Below are 13,310 nucleotides of genomic sequence, written 5' to 3'. Positions count from 1 at the left end.
AATTAATTATTAGCACGGGCTCTTCATCACTAGTATATAATATAATAAGCGGGAATAGAGAGGACGTTGGGGTCGACACGTGTTCCTTTTTCCTTCTGGACAAAATAAGACTATACAGGCAGGAGGTCAACCTGTAAAAAAAAGGGGGACCCATATTTTACTATTGAAGGATGCGTGTTTCTTTTAAATTTCTTTTACCATACTAAATAATTGTATAAAATATTATAAATCACGATAATTAATTACTTAAATATTTAAAAGATATAAAAATATATAAAAGATCTGATTGACTCTTCAAATTTTACCGGTGACGCATAAATTTGGACAAATGAAATAATATATATTATTATTTGAAAATTTCTTAGAAAGTACTATAAATTACAGTAATTAACAGCTAGAAATATTTCAAAGACAAAAAAAATTGATTGAATCTCAAAAAAAAAATTTAGTACTACACGTGTTCCTTTTTCCTTCTTGCCAAAAAAAAACTTCATTATAATTTTTTTTCGTAACAACAAAAAATTTTATTAAATGTCACTTGCATTTTGCAGTAAACAACAAATAATGCAAAAAAGAGAGGAAAATTGTTGAAAAATATATAAAAAGGATTTAATTGTCCTTTCAATGCTTTTTTTACTGTTGACCCCCTGAATTTTTACATCTGACGCGCCTAATTTGAGTGTATTTCACGCATTTTGCCAGGTAAGATCCGAGTGTTTTTTTGTTTAAGTTTTGGATAGTTAAAGTGCCTATTTGTGCATTATGAAAGTTGGAGGTCAAAGTTAAAATTTGAAGCCAAATTTAGGGGTCAATAGATGTATTATGCCTTAATAATTAGTCATACACGTTAAGAAGGTATGCAAATAATTAAGTTTAGGTCTGACTAAATTATAAAACTCCCAATTATCAACAGCTGTATGTGCGGTGTGGAATACCACACATTTTTTAGGTTGTGGACCTAAAAACACTCATTCCTTTTACATACATTAAGGATTATTTCAAAGCGAATTATACATCAAGGACTAGAGGCGGACTAGTGTTTAAGGAAGGGAGTGCACGTGCACATGTTAACTTCGGAAAAAATTATGTATAATATACATGTATACACCTAAATAAGGATCATAACCAATTGTGCACCCTGAAATACGTTAGTTGAGTTGGTGCATTGGTCCAACACTGATCACTGCACTTCTTCACAAGCAAAGTGTATTAAGTTCGATTCTTGATTGTTGCGTTTTCTTGTTGTCATTTTTTCCAAATTTGAACTAGAAACCTCAAAGTCAAGGTCATCCAACCATACATTTGAACTATATTACACATTTACATTTATTTCAATACCTTCAATTTTATACTTGTTTGAAAAACATTATTCGATGAAGTTTCAGTGCTTTGACTAACCCACATCTGCCTCTAGCGTCCCATTTCGTTTTTAAATTCCAGGTCTGCCTCTGTAAGTAAATCAACTCCCCAACATATTAAGGACCATTTTGATCATTTTCTCTATATAGTTAGCAAGATGATTTTCAGAGGAGGCGGACACAGTTGAATAGGTGAAGGTGAGCAGAAATAAGTAAGCACTTTCACAAATTTATCCTTACAGCAGCATTATAAGACTTGGTTTTTAAGCAATAATTTAAAATAATAGTCAACTTAAGATTAATGTTTGAAAATGGAACATGGAATAAGTCATAAATTATTTTAAATTGTGAAAGCAGTTTCTGCTGCTCCAAAAGCATTTATTTTCTCTCTAAAGCATAACCAAATTATATCTCACATTTTGAAATAAAGCAGTTTTGACCTCTCAAAAACTTCCAAATTGAATTGCAATCTCAGCTTCCAAGTTAAAAAGTTCCCTAATAAGAAAAAACAGATAATAATGTGACAACTTTGAATTGCTTTTAACTACATTTAGTTTTGTTGTACAGCTAGAGTAGAACAAGGAGACTGTCACATCCTGTGTTTTCTTCAATGTCTCTTTTGATATTCATAGCTGAAACCACAACAGAGTAAATGCAGTCAAACAGTTCAATAAATTTTAGTGTTGGAATATCCGCAAAGCTAGGGGGGATCTCCTTGAAGAAACCTCCTCTTATAACTAACTTCTCAAGCACAGGAAAGGATTCCTCTGAAGCTTTCCATTCTTTTATCCTCACACCGTGTAATGCCAAGTATTTGAGTGCAGGGAACTCCACATTTGTGACATCCCAGCAATAGCCCTTTGATGTCAAAAAAGGAACTCCCATATGTAATTTGAGACTCTCAAGCTTCTTCAATCTTGCAATGTTTAAAACCATTTTTTCCGTCAAGAAACAGCCGCGAAGGTACAAATGCCTAAGATTTGAAGGGAACACAAAATACCTCTCCCATCCAACTGAATTATAAAATTTCGCTAAAGAAAACACCACAGAAAGAGAATGAATGTGAGTATGAACTTCCGGTATGGGAAACAAAGGCTTCTCAGGTGCATATTCAACACGGAGGCTGAGTTCTTCAAGATGAGGAAACGCACACCACAACCTTGCATTATCCACGCTTATATCACAAGTGTGAAAAGTCTTCATGTTCTCTAGAATAATTGTTGAACACTCTTCAAAACTTCCTCTGTCATTGTATTCCCATGCCACGAAAAAACAGTCTATATTCACATGCCTTAGTTTTGTCATTTCCCTTAAAGCAGCAGCCCTAAGGCCTATCATCTTACTACTTAACTTGAGCTGCAGAGTTTGGAGATTGTGTAGGTGTGATATCCACTCCAATTCGAATTGTTTGACATAAAGTGCAAGGTACCTCAACTGAGTTAGCGATTGCATTGCAATAGCCCATGAATTTGGCAGTGCGACATCCATCATATGCAACGCCCGAACAAATCTTAATTTAACAACTAAATCTAAAGGATTTAAATATTGGTTATTCCATGTATTGACTTTTGGATGAGCAATGAACTCCAAAGAATTTGTTTCCTTGAAATCCAGCATTGGAATCTTATCAAGCTGGTAGTGGGAATGCTCTAATTGTTTAACAAGATCATCATGAATATAAATGCATAACCGTGATTCCGTGGAATGCAAATGTTGATACGGATTGTATGACACTGTGAGCTGCATATACTTGTCTTCTGTGAGTTTTCTCAAGCAGAACTCACGCACTAGTATTCTACATCACGATTAATTCTCATTCCGGAGACCATTACTAGGCTTTTGTTAAGCAAATCACTCAAGCAATTTCTAGATGCTTCCTCCATGTTCTCTGTTTCAGAATTCAATACAAACTCTTCAGCCATCCATAACTTCAGCAGATGGTCCACTGGAATCTTATGGTCCTCTGGAAACAATGCCATGTAAAGAAGGCAAGTCTTTAAGTGGTTTTCTAAATGGTCATAACTTGATTGTACTACCTTCATACTCTGCTCTCCTAAAGCAAGAGAACTTAAGTCATTGGCAACCTCAAGCCACAATGACGCCTCCCTATCCATTTTTGCAATAATTCCTGCAATCAGAACAACCGCAAGAGGCAATCCCTTGCAGTGTAGGGCAACTTGTAACCCTGCTTCCAGTAGATCCGGGGGACAACTCTCTCCTCGAAATACCTTCTTCTCCAATAATTCCCAACTCTCTTTGGACGTTAGAAAGCTAAGAGAATAAGGATCACTGTGGTGCTGAAGATGCTTAGCCACTTCTTCAATTCGTGTTGTGACCATTACCCTACTTCCATATTCACCTTGAGGGAAACATATTCCCAAATCTTCCCATGCCTCGACATCCCAAATGTCATCTAATACAATGAGGTATCTCTTGCCTATTAGAACCCTACGCAACATGTCAGCTACATCATCATCCTCTTTGATTTTGATCTCATCATTTGTAGCTTGTTTGAAAATTTCAACCAATAGCGTCCTCCTATTATATGCTTGCGACACAGCACACCATGCTTTAACATCAAAGTAATTAACAATAGAGGAATTGTTATACACCTTACTTGCCAGAGTTGTTTTACCGAGTCCAGGCATTCCATAGATGGAGATAAGATCCCGCTCCTTTGTTCCTCGTATCAATTTCTTTATTATAATTTGTGCACCTATCTCAAAGCCCACAACTTGATCATCATCATAAATTGATGTAATACTGCATTTGTTTGAAGGCTCTCCAGAAGACAGAGTTCCTTTTCCACAAGTCTCAACAACATTCATGGCTTGAGTTAATTGCTTTGTCACCTTTCATAAAAGAAATGAAAACAACATTATTTCATAATTTAGAGAAGGAAAAAAAAAACCAAAGGACCTGTCGAGGATTAAATAAGATATTGTGTTCTTTCAAATTTCACATCAAATTATATGAAATTGCAGAATACACTGGTTTATCAAGTTTTGTTTAGAGTCCCTTTCCCTTGGATGTTTTTATATTTCATTTTTGGTTTTTCTTAGTTATTGAAATAGAAAAATGGAATAATCCACACTTAAGATGTTAGTGTATACGCCTTTTATTATTACTAGTATTTGGACACGTGCATTGCACGTATATCCCATATTATATGGTTGCATAATTTATGTCTATAGTTATAAATTTATGTATAAATAAAAAAATATTTGATTATAATATAAATTGGAAAACATGTATAAGATAACAAATCAAAACAGATACCATCAAATTCCAAACTATAAGTATAATAAGAATATGTATTTCTAATGAGTTTAATCAATCATACCTCGCAATAATCCCTGCAATTCAATGAGAAACTTTCAATCCATACATCAACATTCAACCGTGTATATATAAAGAAAACTTGAAATGCATAACAATTTAACAACAATTATATCTATATTTTTGAAAACACTATAAAGTCAATTTTCCTTTTTGCATTATAATATGGATTGCACACAACAACTTCTATTAAAAAAAGGGAAGACAAAATTGGGAAAAATAGTATCAATAAATTGGAATGAAAATGTAAAATTGTAATAAGAGGAAGAGAAGAACAAATCAGTAGAATATATTTACCTAACCCTGAATAAGGAAGTATGTTGAGTAAAAGAAGAGTAATGCAAAAGTGTGAGTTGATATATGGAGGAAATTGACAAATATAATAATCTGTATTGAATAATGAAAAGACAACTCTTCAATTTCTGCACAATTTTTATAACTATGAGCTCTATATAAATTTATTAATTTAATAAATGACATAAATGAATAACATACATTGTACGTATGTGTAGTTAATGGGGTAGTGAAAAAGACTCTTTCTGAAATTATTTTTATCTCTTTAAAGTATTTTGAACTTATATTATTAGTGCTATAGAAAATCATATAAAGTCATAAGCTACTGTAAGTTATTATAGTAATTATTTTATTAAATTATATACCTATTATTTATTTTTAATTATTTCTAATCATTCTGAAAATGTATAAACTAATTTTGGAAAGCTTGTAAAATGCGAAATTATTATTTCTTATCATTATTTTAGTTTTATTAACATTTTGTATGACAACATTTTAAAAAAGCAACTTCCTTTAAATATTAATTGTTTTTAAATTAACGTAGCCAAGAATTTAAAATGTTTTGACGTTTTGTTTAGGGAAAATGCATAAGTACCCCCCCAGCCTATGCCCGAAATCTCAGAGACACACCTAACCTTTACTAAGGTCCTATTACCCCCCCGAACTTAATTTATCTATAATACTCTACCCCTTTTCGACCTACGTGGCACTATCCTCGAAAAAAATGTCAACATGCGATGGGCCCACAAAATAGTGCCACGTAGGCCAAAAAGGGGTAGAATATTACATATAAAATAAGTTCGGGGGGGTAATAGGACCTTAGTAAAGGTTAGGTGTGTCTCTGGGATTTCGGGTATAGGCTGGGGGGTACTTATGCATTTTCCCTTTTGTTTATCTAAACATGCAGAATTTTATTTTTGAACCTGAAACATGTAATTAAGCCTTGGGTGAATTATAATTTTATTTTTACTATTTAATTAATTAAATAATTTATAACATTTTAATATAATGAAGGGGTAAAATGGTAATCCAACTTTAAAGGTTGGAGCTTCCCACTTTTAGTAATTAGTAATATATGATATATGATGATATGATGATCTATGATATATGACGACACCTCTTCAAATTCTTTACTTCAATATTAAATAGTAGAGTCTATTTAGAATGAAAAATGTAGCTATTTCAGAAAAAAAGATTTCGATTAAATTGTTTTATCAATCATAACTTTTCAAATTCTTCTGTTATGAGATTTATTATTATGATTAAAAGCAATATCAATGAACTCATTTATCAAGAAAATAACAATTTAATTATTAAAGGGCTTATGAACTTCAAATTCTACCATTATGTGATTAATATATTTGTATTTAATTAAAAAATTAATCAAATATTAATTTAGTAAAGGGGCAAAATGGTAATTCAACTTTTTACTTTGGAGCTTCCCACTTATAGTAATATATATATATATATATATATATATATATATATATGATTAAAATAAAATAATAAGAGTGCATATGTTAGTGGATATAAATTGTGGTACAAGATGTCTATTAGTTCTTTTAACTTATATGATCATTAGTTCTTGTAACTCGCATGGTCATTAGTTTCTTGTAGCTCATATTGCCATTAGTTTCTTTTATGTCATATCTATCACATTACTACCTTTCGTTCTACCCATTAATTATATGGAAGACTTCTTCATCTATAAATAGTGGTGTTTCTTCTTTTATGAAGTATCTTAAAAAAGATGAGAAGTGTGAAAAAATATTGTAGTAATGTTAATGTAGTGAAAGAGAGTGTGGACACAAAGAAGAACATTCTAAGTCTTCAACTATATTCACTATATAAAAAAGAGTAATTATGGGTGTGTTTGGTATGAAGGAAAATGTTTTCCAAGTAAATGTTTTCCAGGAAAACAAGTAAATTTTTGACTTATTTTCTCATGTTTGGTTGGTGAGTAGAAAAGATTTTTTAGTGTTTGATTTATGAATGAAAATGTTTTTGAGAAAATATCTTTTATTTTTACTAAGAGTAGAAAATAATTTTTGAAATTGAAAATATTTTTTAAAAACAAACTTAAATTTTTTTTGGGGGTGGAGGGGCTAGCTCGGGGAGGGGGGGTGAAAAATAAAAATTTGAAGTTGAAAATATTTTTTAAAAACAAACATAATTTTTTTTTGGGAGGTGGGGAGTGGGGGGCGGGAGCTCGAGGGTAGGGGTGAAAAAATAAAATTTTGAAGTTGAAAACATTTTTTTAAAACAAACTTAAATTTTTTTTTTGGAGGGGGATGGGGGCTGATGGGGGGTCAAGGGTAGGGGGTGGAGTAAAAAAATAAAAAATTGGAATTGGAAATCTCTTTTAAAAACAACTTTTAATTTTATTTTTTTTGGGAGGGGGTGGTAAAGGGGTGGGGTAGGGGTGAGGGTGGGGTAAAAAAATAAAAAATTGAAGCTAAAAATAGTTTTTAAAAACAAGCTTTAAATTATTATTTTTTTGGGGTGGTTGGGGAGGAGGGTTGGTTTGAGAGTAGGGACAAAATAAATTGATTTTTTCAACAACAAAAATTGTAATTTGAAGTTGGAAGAGAGTTTTGGAAAATGTTTTCCTTAATTTTTGAAGGAAAGTCATTTTCCTTAAATTCGAGGAAAATGAGTTAATTTGGAAAACATTTTCCAAAATATTTAACCGAACCAAACATGAGAAAATTGGATACCAAATACACCCTATATGTAAAAGAAAAGTGTTCTTTATGTAGAGTTTTGAACTCTTCAACTAATCCGGAGTTGCTTGAGTGTACGACGTTTTGGACTGTTGTATCCTAGAGGAGACAAGTTAAGAGTGATACTACTGGATCGGTGTAGATTATGCCGTAGTGAGCTTGAATCTCCTTAAAGATAGCGAGATATGTGCGCCGTAGCGTGAATAATTTTTTTTATTCATTTTGTCATTTTATTTTCAACTGAAATTTACACCAACATAAGAGCTTAGAAGCTAAAATTTTAAAATTCTATCTGTCACAAAATGTGAATCATTTCAAGTATATAATATATCAAAAAGACTTGAAACATCTAGAGGAGCTCATATTTAAAATTGGAAAAAAGAACAAATAGACCACCGAACTATCGTAAATGGTATGCAAATATCCTTCGTCATACTTTTGGGACATTGATGCCCCTGTCGTCTAAAACTAGAGTATATATACCTTTTATACTAACTGATATACACGTGTCATAATCTTATCCACCGACCAAATATTTATTAAATATCGGATCGACGGATAAGATTGTGCCACGTGTCGCTATTTAGTCTTCCGTTAGACTGAAGGGCTTATATGATCTAGTTTTTGGACGGCAGGGACACCAATGTCCCAAAAGTATGACGGAGGGTATTTGCATACTATTTATGATAGTTCAAGGGTATATTTTGTTGAAAAAATCTCCGTTTTCGCTTTGACTTTATTAGTTACAATTCTTCCCATCTTAGAATGGATGTGTGTTTATGATTTGTAATTTCTAATTTAGTTTAACAACTCTAAACTTTAATTTCTTAATGGAATAATATGCCTAGTAAATAAGTAGAGAAGAAAAGAAGTTAAAAACAACCAAGAAAAATCTGATTAAAGAATATTAAGTACCAAATAATGATGTCAAGAAAATAGAGTAAAATGTATGGAAAAAAATAGAAATCTGACCTTGCTTGAGTTATTGAAAGTGGGAACAGGACACCAAGATTTTGCTTAATTTGATGCTTTTGAGTTTGGAGAAATGGAAATTGAGAAAGAATATAAAGGACGGAGATGGAGGACTTCAATGTTGAAGAATATATAAAAGTAAAAAATAAGCTTAGATCTGACTAAAATTTAAAACTCCCAATCAACAGCTGTATGTACGTTGTACCCCACATTTTTTCGATAGGAAAAGATAACTTTGTTTATGCTCCCAATCAATACTACTCATAATTTTAGCATGTGGGTCAACAATGATAAGTTATTTTTTTATATATATAATTTTGATTTTAGTTAAAAGTTTTATGTCAATAAATATAACTGAAAAAAAATCAATTGAATAGGTTGGATGAAATGATGTTGAGGTTATTAAGATAAAATTAAAGGTTTTACGATGATCAGAGGTGGCTTGTTGTGGGACTGGTCCGTTTCGAGGGATTCTTAGTTGTGGAGGGAAGAGGAAGGTAAAAGAGTACGAGTTATATAAAAATGTGAAAGATTACTTGTTTTTCCAACTCTGTTCATCCCACTGAGCTGACCTAGCAACAATGCGCCGAATTACTGTGGAATGGAACTCCAGATGTCGCAGCACCTCACAACCTAAAATCCTCTTTTGAACATTCAAACTCCAAATGTCGTAGCACCTCACAATTCCTGCTATACGAAGAATAAACATGTGATGATAAAGAGCTTGATTTCTAGTAATTTTTCTGTTCTTATTGTATTCAGTTTATGAAGAGGTGATCTTTAGATTTGATGAGATGACTTCGTATCTGAGTCGTCATCATTGAACAAAGTCGATAAATAGATGGAATCATGCAATGTAAATATATTTCAGTTGTATAAATATTGTTTGATTTGGGAAGAAAGTCATTGAGATTAACAAAACATCCCATCTTTGTAGTCTGGCGTTGCACCATCGTTAGAACTTGAAAAGATGGACCTGATCATATAGCACTCTGCTAAAACATCAAGAACAATCTTTTTCTGCCTTCCTTTACATTTGAAGAAGAGAGAAAACATGTTTGTTTATCGGGAAAATGCATAAGTACCCCCAGTATATGTCCAAAATCCCTGAGACACACCTAACCTTTACTAAGGTCCTATTATCCCCCGAACTTATTTTTTAATTAATTTTCTATCCCTTTTCAGCCTACGTGGCACTATCCTTGAAAAAATTGTCAACACGCGCTGGGCCTACAAGATAGTGCCACGTAAGCCGAAAAGGGGTATAAAATTATATATAAAATAAGTTCGAGGGGGTAATAGGACCTTAGTAAAGGTTAGGTGTGTCTCAGGGATTTTGGGCATAGGTTCAGGGGTACTTATGCATTTTCCCTTGTTTATCGTTTTATCCTTTATAACCTGATTACTGTGTTTTCGCACAAGGAATACAATTTCAGAGTGTTCGAAGAATCAAAAAAAATCTCATATTAGTGATTAATGAGATAACAATAGGGGTACGCTCAAAACCTAATTTAAGATGAGCTTCAATTTGTAACTATTGTTTCTTCCAGCAGAAAAGGTTATTTTTGCACCAGTTAGACCGGACAGATTCAAGTTGTTTCTGAAAACATATGTCCACTTCATAAAAGAAATGATTGTCATTAGTAACTATTGGAGAATCTTCGCCTATTAAGTATTTCCATCATAGGCATATATCATATTGAAAATTATTTCCAAATATAAAATAAAATAGCAAGGTTTTACAAAAAATGTTTTAAAAAAAAAAACTAAAATCGTAATTTTCAAAATATTGCTTTATTGTTAAAAATTGTTAGTTAAAAAAAAACCGCAAGTTTCTAAATATTGTTATATTGTTGGATATGGTAAGTTACTAAATATTAGTCTTCCGAAGTTAATACCAATTGGGTTTTCTGTTATCTAATTGTACTTTTTAAAAATTAGCTCAAAAAACTATAGTATTTGATAATTAGCTAATGATTTATTTAAACTGATAATTATATTAACTACACACCTGACGGATTACAGCGGTAAGTTTCTACATATTTATTTTCCTAATTTGTTACCAATGGGTTTCCGATCAAGCCAAGAATTGACTAACTATAAATGTACTTGATTCGTACAATTGTTCCCAGTCCCTTCAACCTTATTACTTTTTGTTGTATAAAATATACCTCTCAGCCCCCATATATACTCTGTTCCGTAATTGAAAAATATATATCATATACAAGAAAGAGTGATGGAGTTTGAAGAAGAAGGGTATCGATTTCATCCAAGAGATTCAGAGTTATTCACATACCTTCTTAGATTTATCGCTCAAAAAGATTTGTGTGACAATGGTTTTATTACGGAGTGTGATGTTTACAAACAAGAACCATGGATAACTTATGGCTATGGGCGTCACTGCGGAGGAGAAGACGATGGGGATACTATTATTTTTCGATACTTTATTTCCCCGAGGCATAAGAAGAATAAAAGTGATAAGAGATTTTGCAGAGTTGTAGGTAATAATCTTGGGACTTGGAAATAGCAAGATAAGGGGAAATGGATTAGGAGTAAACAGAGCAAGCCTTTGAATATGGGACGCAAGAAGAGTCTCAATTATGATACTAAGATGTGTTGTCCCGATGATGGAAAGTGGCTCATGAAGGAATATGTTTTTTGCGAAGCTATTCTTAAAAAGTTCAAAAACTCTAATTTTAGAGATTATTGTATTTGTGCTATAAAAACGAAAAATTCTGCTAATCCTTCTCGAAGTAGTAATGTGAGTACAGCTGTTGAGGATTTTTCTGATGAACAGAAGTTGGATACAGAGGTGTTTTCAGGGGTAAATTCTGTTGAGCAGCGGATGGATCAGGAATATAAGGCGATCACTCCTATCAATATTGTTGAACCAGTGTTGCAAATTCAAGAGTCTTCATCAGATGAAGAGAAAATCAATGCTCTATTAGAATCTAGTGATCCTGAACTAACGCAAATGTGGAATGAGGACTATGGGATGATCAATCAGCCAATCAATGTCGTCGAAAATCCAGCGATGGAAGTTGATGATGTTGAGGTGCAAATTCAAGAAGCTGCTGGTGAAGGAAATGGTGTTTTGGAATTTGAGAACACAATACCAGAAAATAATCTGCCTAAGGAACCAGCACACCTGCAGCAAGGTTTTATTTTTGGTGTAAATGAGGACTGTAATGCATATTCGGAACTTCAAACCAATAATACATGCTTTGTTGGACTACTAACTGGTTGTGGGGACTCTTCAATCAGGAACAATTGGGAGCTAAATAATTTTTCTCCGATTCAAGAACCTATGATTCCTGACTTTGCGAATGTCAAGTCAAATATAACTATGCCTGAAATATATGGTACTTTGGCTGAATATATGGATGCCGATGTATTGATGAATCCGGACAATAAGCTGATCAATGCTTTTGATTTTTCTAAACAAGCAATAGTAGAATCTAATCAACATCAGGTGCAAATCACTCAAGAGGCTTCTGGTGAAGCGAATGGTCTGTTGGGGCAAACTGTGCCTCTTTTTCAAATTCAAGAGTTTGTGATGCCAGAAAATAACGTGCCTGAAATGTTCGATATGGGTTACACATTGTTGGAGAAGAGTCAGACACAACATCAACTAAAACAACAAGAAGAATCTATGACACTTTGTGAAACAGAAAAATCCAATTTTGTTGATGACCTTACAGAAGCCTTGTTAGATGATGTGCCTCTGAATGATAGATTGGATGCAAATAGGGAGAGTAAGAGTACATTATTGCTGGACCAACAATCTTGGCAGTCTAACGCGCATTTACAAGATATGCTGCTCTGAAGAATTGGTACTACTTGGACAGTTTTAGCTAATTTTGTGGACAATACTAACTAGCTAGGATCAGTTTTTGAAACAATATCCGGAGTTTTTGTGCACTGCTTCTTAGTCCTTTTGGTTGATGTTTCTTATAGTTTATATAAATTCTATTTGTCCAACTTTCGTGTTCAATTTCTAATTTTGACAAAGAAACTGTTGTTATTATAAGCTTGATTACTTGTTACAAAATGTTCATACAATCCCCCCTAAATGATCAATGGGCACAAGCATTGGATACAAGGGAAAACACTCTCTAATTTATTTCACAATTTTATAAATAAGACTAAATTTATGTTAATTAGCCTCGAATAATGATTCTATATTAGTTCCTTGCAGACACTAACAAGACCACCTAATTGGTTATTTCTAGTTCAATTAAGAACATCTTAATATGGCTACAAGCCTACAAGTACTCCTATCAGTAGCTCGAACAATTAAATGAGGGTAAATTACCCCAAATTCCTGTTAATTAGTATTTCTCAACTTCAATTTTCCTCTTTTGAACTCCAATATTTCAAGTCTTAGGGTGTGTTTGGTATGAAGGAAAATATTTTCCGGAAAATGTTTTCTAATTTTCTCATGTTTGGTTGGGTTAAATGTTTTGGAAAATGTTTTCCAAATCAACTCATTTTCTTCAAATTTAAGGAAAATGACTTCCCTTCTAAACTTAAGGAAAACATTTTTCAAAACAATCTTCCAACTTCAAATTACAATTATTTTTTGTTGAAAAAATCAATTTATTTTGTCCCTACCCTCAAATCA

At 32.7% G+C, this 13,310-nt stretch overlaps 1 protein-coding gene and 2 pseudogenes across 1 annotated transcript in view; 1 reads left to right on the top strand and 2 right to left on the bottom strand.

Annotated features, from left to right (window-relative positions):
- Nucleotides 1-8,824, bottom strand: part of LOC125875029 (putative late blight resistance protein homolog R1B-16) — a 58,673-nt gene extending 49,849 nt beyond the window's left edge. The window contains exon 1 of the mRNA XM_049556083.1: nucleotides 8,687-8,824. The gene's annotated coding sequence lies outside the window, so the exon portion shown is untranslated. The remainder of the gene's footprint in view (nucleotides 1-8,686) is intronic.
- Nucleotides 1,926-4,186, bottom strand: LOC125875030 (putative late blight resistance protein homolog R1B-16; annotated as a pseudogene).
- Nucleotides 8,825-10,922: 2,098 nt separating the features above from the next.
- Nucleotides 10,923-12,512, top strand: LOC125872059 (NAC domain-containing protein JA2-like; annotated as a pseudogene).
- Nucleotides 12,513-13,310: the final 798 nt, after the last annotated feature.

The sequence above is a fragment of the Solanum stenotomum genome, chromosome 8, assembly GCF_019186545.1.
Source record: "Solanum stenotomum isolate F172 chromosome 8, ASM1918654v1, whole genome shotgun sequence".
NCBI classification, from domain to species: Eukaryota; Viridiplantae; Streptophyta; class Magnoliopsida; order Solanales; family Solanaceae; genus Solanum; species Solanum stenotomum.
This window is presented reverse-complemented; position numbering and strand designations above follow the sequence as displayed.